This window comes from Bison bison, unplaced genomic scaffold (assembly GCF_000754665.1).
Source record: "Bison bison bison isolate TAMUID 2011002044 unplaced genomic scaffold, Bison_UMD1.0 scf7180017864307, whole genome shotgun sequence".
Classification (NCBI taxonomy): Eukaryota; Metazoa; Chordata; class Mammalia; order Artiodactyla; family Bovidae; genus Bison; species Bison bison.
The window spans coordinates 8,080,836-8,089,689 of NW_011494879.1; the positions used below are offsets into that span (position 1 = coordinate 8,080,836).

Below are 8,854 nucleotides of genomic sequence, written 5' to 3' on the forward strand. Positions count from 1 at the left end.
TTTAGATCTTTGGCCCATTTTTTGATTGGGTCATTTATTTTTCTGGAGTTGAGCTGGAGGAGTTGCTTGAATATTTTTGAGATTAGTTGTTTGTCGGTTGCTTCATTTGCTATTATTTTCTCCCATTCTGAAGGCTGTCTTTTCACCTTGCTAATAGTTTCCTTTGATGTGCAGAAGCTTTTAAGTTTAATTAGGTCCCATTTGTTTATTTTTGCTTTTATTTCCAATATTCTGGGAGGTGGGTCATAGAGGATCCTGCTGTGATGTATATCAGAGAGTGTTTTGCCTATGTTCTCCTCTAGGAGTTTTATAGTTTCTGGTCTTACGTTGAGATCTTTAATCCATTTTGAGTTTATTTTTGTATATGGTGTTAGAAAGTGTTCTAGTTTCATTCTTTTACAAGTGGTTTCTTACTTTTAAATTAGAAATAATAATATATCCACCTTATATAATCGTGATGATTGAATGAGAAATACATCATCACATATATTGTAAAGTGTATCATAAAAAAATGGTGTGTAAGAAATATCCACAAAGTGAAAAGTGAAAAGTCTTAATTGAGGATCCCAGAGAGTCCCTAGGTGAGAGACTAGGTTGTTATTAAAACATGCTAAATTTCTCCTTTCTCCTTTCAAGAGTAGACCATCTGTCCACCCCTCCACCTAACACTGGCCGTGTGCCTTGCTTTGGACTCGGCCGGTCCCAGGGCAAAGACAGGAGAAACACGGATCACAGAAGCCACGGTGAGCTGATCCTAGATAACTCTTATAAGCATGTGGATGCCCATCAGACCCTCAGCTGACCACAGACAATGAGAACAAAGAGTTGTTGCTGTAGGCTACTGTGCTTGGGAGCAGTTTGTTAGGCAGTAATTTTGTGACATTAAGTAACTTATCTTCTCTCTCCATGGGGTGATCTTGGTTTCAGTTTACCTGGAAGTGGTATGGTTTACACCTGTTTTTCAGTGTATCAATCTTTTTAACACTTTCTTAGATTTTTCCTTTTCTTTCTTTTTCTTCCTTTCTTCTTCTCTCCCTTCTTTTTATCCCTCCCTTCTCCCCTTGGGTGTCCAGCATTCTGGGCCCAGTAACCCCAAATGACCAATGCTCCCAGAGAAGGAAGCAGAAATCTGTCCCTGACAGCTTCTAATTTCTTTCTTTCTCTCTCTATCTCCGTGGGTTTTTTTTTTTTTTTTTTGGACTTTTTGCCTTATCCCTTGAAACTTGCCTTTAACTGCGACTCTTAAGACTCCAAGGTTTGGGTCAAGAAGGTTCTCGTTAAATATTTTTAATGGCAATCTGCGATGGTGCAGTGTTTTGATGTTCTCATGAGGTCACAACTTGCATTCTTTTAAACGTCCTTAAACATCATGGCTCACATCGACTTAGAAGAACCTCTATTCAGTAGTGAGAAATGCCAACAATATGCATTAAAAACAAGATGCTCTTTTGTGTCACAAGCCAAGAAAAGTTTTTAGAAAACTTACTTCAAGGCCATATCATTACCTATGTGCCAGCTACCAACTAAGTGGAAAGTGTTGAAGTCGTATCTCAAGTGACAATGCAGTGTTGTGCCTGTTCTTGATTATATAGGGCAAAAGTGATAAGTTTCAGGGACTTTCTGCAGCATGCAACTGTAGAAAGTCAGGGTGAAATGGTCACAAAGAGTTTTTGAGAAAGTTATAATTAGCTTCTGGTGCAAAGACCACCGTTTTCTCATTGTTCAAAGTGAATCTGATGCATCATGGCCAACAAACATGCTACAAAGCGTTGTCTATAAACTGTGACTCATGTGTGGTACAAGAGTGTGCTTCTCTGCTGCATCTTTCTATTAGTCACGTCTATCATTATTGGAAGTGTAACTGTTAATGCTTCAGGGTTAATACCTTTTAAAAATCACTCAGAGGAGAATGCTGCGGTCAATTTAACGTGACAATACATGAGTTGTCATGCAGGGGTCTTTGAAAACTAGTATCTATTTTTTAGTGTATTTAGTTTAGTAGTTTAGTATCTATCTATATATATATATATATGTATAGATACTCCCAGGAATTGTGCAGCTAAAATGGGGGCAATTTGAAGATCACATATCTGGTAGCAATCATTCATGTAGTTCTCAGGACATGACCTTCCAGATTCAACTTTGATATGTGTAAGCAGTGCAATTACCGTTCATACCTGACTGTGACCCTTTTCATTTTAGATGACACTGCTCCATGTATCATTTCCTTGAATTTACAGAGTCAGCTGTGGGGAGGATAGAGCAAGGTCACAATTCTCCTAAGATTTCTATAGAAAAAATTGAAAAAGAGCCGTATTTCCCCTTTTTAAGTTTTCTGCGCCCCCATTTTATCCTAAGTATGATCTAATAGGAAAAACAGTATAAATGTTAGATTCCTTCTCTGCCCAAAGCTGTTGAAGTTCAAAGGAAAATGAAATTGTGCAAACTTGATCAATTGAAAGGAGGTTCCCTCAGGACAAAGTGTCATCTTCCATCCTCGGCTATGGATAGGGCAATGGGAAGTTTTAGAACAATGTTGGAAAATTAAACATCTAATTAACCTCTGTTAATATTTTCCATGTGCCAGTTACTGGGCTAAATATTTAATATATATATTTTAAAATTTTGTCTAATTGACAGATCTGTAGATAGTATTATTATTCTTATTTTACCAACGAAGAAACTGATTCACTGACTTGTCAAAGACTGCAGGTTAGAAAGTTGTGAAGTTATTCTTTTTGTTCTGGGCAACTGGTTCCAAAACCATGCTTTTATTCCCTCTGCCATATTGCATTTGATAATGTCTAAATTCAATACTATCTAAACCTTAAGGAATCATTTGAGACATTTACGGAGCTTTTACATTTGAGGCCAAAGTTTATTTGGATCCCTAAATGTCTAAGAAGTATTAAAAAAAAAATTGAGAATAAAAGGAAGACAACAGTGAGACACTCACATCACACATTCACACCCACTAATTAAAACAGTGAGGCAGTATTGTAAGGTGCAAGGTAATAAAGATTACAGAAAACAACCCATCTTATCTATGAGTACTTAGTATATGATGAAGCTAATAATTCAAATCATCAGAGAAAGAATAAATTATTTCCAAAGTGAGGCAAAAACATTAGCCAAGAGAATAGAGTCATATTTCACAACATACAGGATTTTAAATTTTAAATTCTGGACACATTAAGTGTATATGTCATTTATTTAATACATATTTATGAAATATCACTATTACCTAATGCTATACGTAGCAAGCATTGACTCATATCCAAAATGAGTCTTATGTCAGTTTTGTCATTTCAATAAAACTGGTTCTCTTTGAGTCTAATTTTTTCACTCACCAAACATTTACTGAGCACTTTCACTGGGCCATGCACTAGGATTGCAGTCAATCAGCACAGTCTCTGCCTTTATTTACCAACTCTGTTATTCTTCCATGTTTCCCATAGTACCCAGTTTCATCTTCAGAGTTTTGGATAGTCACTATGGCCGAGAACTTTACTGTATTAAAGCACATAGAAGAAAAAAAAAAGATGAAAAGGAGAAAGAGGAGATGGAGGAGATGGAGAAGGAAGAGAAAGGGAAAGAAGAAAGAAAAGAAGGAAGAAAGGGAGGGAAGAGGGAGAAAGGAAGGAAGGAAGAGAGGAAGGAAGACTATTGATTAACTGCTGCATTTAGAAGTATATTCTAGTTGTACAGGTACACAAACAAATTACTTCACTACAATGTGATAGATGCTAAAAATGATATAATGACTGGCTGCTAACGATGTACAGAGGAAGAGCGTTTAGCTAGATGTAGGGATCCCAGGAAGATTTTCTGAAAATCATGATGCCGGAGCAGGGTTCTGAAGGCCAACAGAAGTCAACCATTGGAAGAAAAGAATAGGTACAGATTGAATAAGTACATACTGAATTGACTGAATAAGTAATAAATGATTGATTGAATGGATCAATAAGTAAGAGGATGGAGGAATCAAAAATGTCTGTAAGTTCTGACCTCTCGACTTTTAATTAGCCATTGGAGAAAAGAGATAGAAACAGAGGGATCCAATTATTCTCCCAGAACAAATCTAAAGAGAACTTCTCTGTTAGAACGCTTTTGGCTGCATGTAGCAGAATATACAGAGAAGGCAATGGCACCCCACTCGAGTAGTCTTGCTTGGAAACTCCCATGGACGGAGGAGCCTGGTAGGCTCCAGTCCATGGGGTCACTAAGAGTCGGGCACGACTGAGTGACTTCACTTTCCCTTTTCACTTTCATGCATTGGAGAAGGAAATGGCAACCCACTCCAGTGTTCTTGCCTGGAGAATCCCAGGGATGGGGGAGCCTGGTGGGCTGCTATCTATGGGGTCGCGGAGAGTCAGACACGACTGAAGTGACTTAGCAGCAGCAGAATATAGGACAAAACAAGGCATACATAGTAAATGAATCTCTAAGGATGCAAATTCTTAAGACAGAAATTTGGGTTGTTTCACTGGTCAGTTACACATCAGGCCTCTGGGCAATGTCTCTCTAGTTGTCTTGTATAAAAACAACAATCCTGGTGTGTGTTTCCTCCATTCTCACACTACTCCACCACACTACTCACTTCTGACACTACATGCATGGAAAAATCCACACATCAAACAATTCTGTGACAGAAGTATTAAAACTTGACATTTTTTACCTGGAACTACTGAAGACAGTGTCAAGGGATCCATCCCACGAGATTACACTCTTCCTACTACATACACACACACACACACTTCAGACACCAATTACAAGGCCACGTTGTTATCTGTGCTTCTGATCAATACTCTACAAATTAGAGGTTCCCACAAGCCCCTCTCAAGGATTGATTAACTTGTTAGTGTGGCTCACAGAATTCAGGAAACCAGTCTACTCAGTAGATTTGTTGTTGTTCAGTCTCAAAGTCATGTCTGACTCTTTTCAACCCCACGGACTGCAGCACACCAAGCCTCTCTGTCCCTCACTATCTCCCGGAGTTTGCCTAAGTTCATGTCCATTGAGTCAGTGATGCTATCCAACCATCTCATCCTCTGCCACCCTCTTCTCCTTTTGCTTTCAATCTTTCCGAGCATCAGGGTCTTTTCCACTGAGTCGGCTATTTGCATCAGATGGCCAAAGTATTGGAGCTTCAGCTTTCTAGATTACCATTTTATAGCAAAAGATATTAAAAGCTACTAATAAACAGGTGGGAGAAGAGATATGTAGGGTGGGGACTAGAAGAGTCCTGAGCACAGGAGTTTCTGTCCTCACGAAACCTGGGGTACATCACTCTCCAAATACAAGATTGCCTTCTGGTTTAACCTGGAAGCTCTCTGAAATGTCCTTTTGGGGTTTTATTTGGCAGCTTCATTACATAGACATAATCGATGAAGTCATTGGCCAGTGATGACTGAACTCAATCTCCAGCCCCTCTCCTTTCCCTGGGGGTTAGAGGATGCGGCTGAAATTCCCAATCCTCTAGTCAAAGTTGGTTCCCCTGGCACCAGTCCCTATCCTTAGAGGCTTTCCAAAAGTCACTTCATTATCATAAACTCAGGTATATGAAAGGACTTGCTATATGCAACAAAAGACATTCATTTCACAGCTATTATGCAGTTTCAGCAACTGAGAACCAAAAGAAACATTCTAACAAAAAATACCTGTCATTCCATTAGGCCTGACTGTATCACATGACCCTGCTTAGCTACAATTAAGCCTTGAGAAAAAAAAGCATCTGGCATTTCAGTCTGTTTAGAGGGAATTGGATTTGACCATCATAGAAGAAGTGTGTTAGGTGAATACTAAAGAATTGCCAGCACGTACCTGTGATACCCTCTATATCCCAATAAGACACATACGTACATCAGTTCCTAAATATGAATAGTAAGGGATAATCATTTAGATGTGTTCTGTAACTAATACTATGTCTTATGTTCTCTTAGGCACAGGATTGGTCTCATAATAAAAGAAGTGACTTTCTGTTAAAGGGAATATAGATAGCAATGCAGAAAACATCTTTTCTCGTCACTGGTCTTCCACCTATGTCAACTTTAAGGAAATCAATGCTTCCACTATAAAGATGGTGCTGAGAGCAAGTGAACATCAATTACATGCTGGGCTCTTTACCAGGAACGTGACACACATCAACTCATTCATTTCCCACACTGACCCTATGAAGCAGCATTAGACCGGAACTGAGGCTCACTGGGTCAACTTTTGTCTCAAGTCAGAGAGCTGAGTGCCGGTAGAGCTGAGTGCCGGTAGAGCTGAGTGTCCATCCATGGCTCATTAAAGAGCATCCTTCTGTAAGAACATCCACCTGTCAGGAGGTGATTCCACATGTATCTAAATATGCTAGACATTCTTCAGACACAACTGAGCGACTGAACTGAACTGAATTGAACTGAGACATTCTTCTTTTGCAAGCACTCCTGCTGGGAATCTCAGCACTGAGGAAAGCAGGAGATGTCTCCTTAAGGGCCCCTCTTCCCAGATGGCTCAGTGGTAAGGAATTTGCCTGCCAATGCAGGAGCCTCGGGAGATGCAGGTTCCATAACTCCATAGACAGAGGAGCCTGGTCAGCTACAATTCATGGGGTCACAGAGTTGGACACAACTGAGCAACTGAGTGCACACTCACTTACTTATTCACTTTTTATATCATGGGGTCTCACATTGTGGTCCATCTTCCTAGTTCAGGATATTTACACAGCTTGTGCAATGATAACCATCAATCATACTTGAAACAACTATGAGAACAAAAAATACCAAGGGTTTGCCTGAGCTCTGCAGAACCTTTCATCTGAAAGATTATGTAATTTGTTTTGAACCTACACATTCATTACTCATTCAGCAGATATTAACAGAGCATGCCCTGGACATTTATAGATGTTTATAAATGTGGATCTGTGATCAGCCTTTAATTTACCAAATATTTCCTGATTTTCTACTATGTGCCAGATGTGGTGATAGATTCTGATAGGTTCCAAAAAAAAAAAAAAAATCAACAAAACCTGGTCCCTGCCCTCAGGAATTCTGTGACTTGAGAATCATTCTTCAATCACTCCAGAAAAATAAATTAAAAATGTGTGCTCTGCCCTTTTCCCTAATGTGAGAGCATAATCACATGTATAAAGTCATAGAATATGTGCTGGTATTTCTGTTTTCACCCACTCCAGCTGCATTCTTCAGGCTTCTTTGCACTGTTCAACCCCTGTGGCCTGTTGGATCTGAATTCCTTTGCCTGATGGCACCCAGTTGGGTTTGGCCAATGAGACTCACCAGTGGGAAACTAGAGCGGGAAGGGGATAAGACACAGCATAAGTCATTTCTTTTCTATTCCCTCTTGAGTCACCACTGTGTGTGTAGGAGGGACTGTGTCTGCTGGGGACTATGGCTCCCACTGGTGGCCTCCTCCAGACCCCTGGGTGGGTTCCTCCAGGGTTCCAATTCTCAATAGGCTCCAGTAATACTGTTTTTCCTTTGCATCCTTTCTGCCGTGGGAGTGACAATGGCTTCCGGACTTTATGGGTCTCTGGGTGCCTTATTCTTTCTTATTTATTCTCTTAACCTGGCACAGACAGCTGTAAAGAGTCTCTGTGTTAACATTTCCTCATTTGAAACATCTGGGGTAAACGCTGTTTCTTACTGGGACCCTAGCTAATCGGAATATCAAAGCTGACCACATTTTAGGAATCATCTAATCTCCTTTCCGTTTTACAGGGACAGAAATCAGGTCCAGACAGCATGGCACTTGAATGAGCTTGCCCACGGGAAGAATAAAACCAGCTCACCTGCCTATCCTGGCTCCTGTGACAACGCATCCCAGACCACCTCCTGGCCTTGTTTCCTCTGAAGGGGTGATCTTCCAAGTTTTGGACAGTGTTTCCTTCTGCCAGTGTTGAGTCCTGCAAGCTAAGGACATGAATGAACTGAGTCATCTCCACAGAGCTTCATTAATTTCAAGGCAATTTAAGATTTCTGAGTCATAGGTTTCAGCCACTTAGACTTTCCCAGCCGGTACTGCATTTGCCCACACACATTTTTCTTTCAAGATCACATCTTGGTCTAGCTGTGTGGCTTGCCCACTCTTTATCAGTTTCAGAGAGAATCCAGCCTCATAGAGTGATCTGTGCTGGGCTATGCCTTTTCCAATTGCCGTGTGCAGTGGAGTTTGCACAAGGACTTAATGGAATTAGCCGTCTATAGCTTGTATACAGACTCTAACCACCAGAGACACGCACATTTCCACATTCTATAGCCAACACCATATTTCACCCAGCCTCCCAAGGAAACTCAGTTCTACCATATGGTGACTCCACTCTCTGAATAATACTTAGCAACTCGATGAACAAAGAATGAATCATATCTTAGCCATCTTGGCCAAATATTGTTTCATATAGCCACGGCATTAGTAATATATATATTTTCTTTCTTTCTTTTTTTTTTTTTAAAGAGGACTTCCTGCAATGCCCACTGGAAATGAAGAACTAGACCTCACTGGAGGGAGACTGTACCATCAAAGTGTTCTCGCTCATTAGAGATCTTCAATTCCATATTACGTTGTGTGTATGATACATTCAGCATGTCTGCTTTTTCTTTTCCTTCAGAGCAGCTGCTGGGATTGAGCAACAGTCTCCCGGGGTAACACAGCAGGGAATCCTGGGGCATTTCCCAGACGCAGAAAACAAAGGATGTGTATCCATGGGGAGGTTTAGGCTGGAGCCTTTCCCTACCATCAGGGAGAATTCACAGTCTCGGATCTGGGGAGGAATCTTAGCAAACCTCTGTGTGTGTGGTGGGGAGTGGGGAGGGGGTGGTGGGGGAAGGGTGGTGGTGTGGTTAGGTAATCTTAA

The 8,854-nt window shown here is 40.6% G+C and overlaps 1 long non-coding RNA gene across 3 annotated transcripts in view; it reads right to left on the bottom strand.

Annotated features, from left to right (window-relative positions):
- Positions 1 to 8,854, bottom strand: part of LOC104997373 — a 41,290-nt gene that overhangs the window by 15,242 nt on the left and 17,194 nt on the right. For 2 of the 3 annotated variants that reach the window (XR_826324.1, XR_826326.1), the window contains exons 2-3: positions 7,793 to 7,913; positions 2,178 to 2,246 (exon numbers count right to left, since the gene is read on the bottom strand). This is a non-coding gene — a long non-coding RNA (uncharacterized LOC104997373). The remainder of the gene's footprint in view (positions 1 to 2,177; positions 2,247 to 7,792; positions 7,914 to 8,854) is intronic. The other variant, XR_826325.1, reaches the window with a different exon arrangement.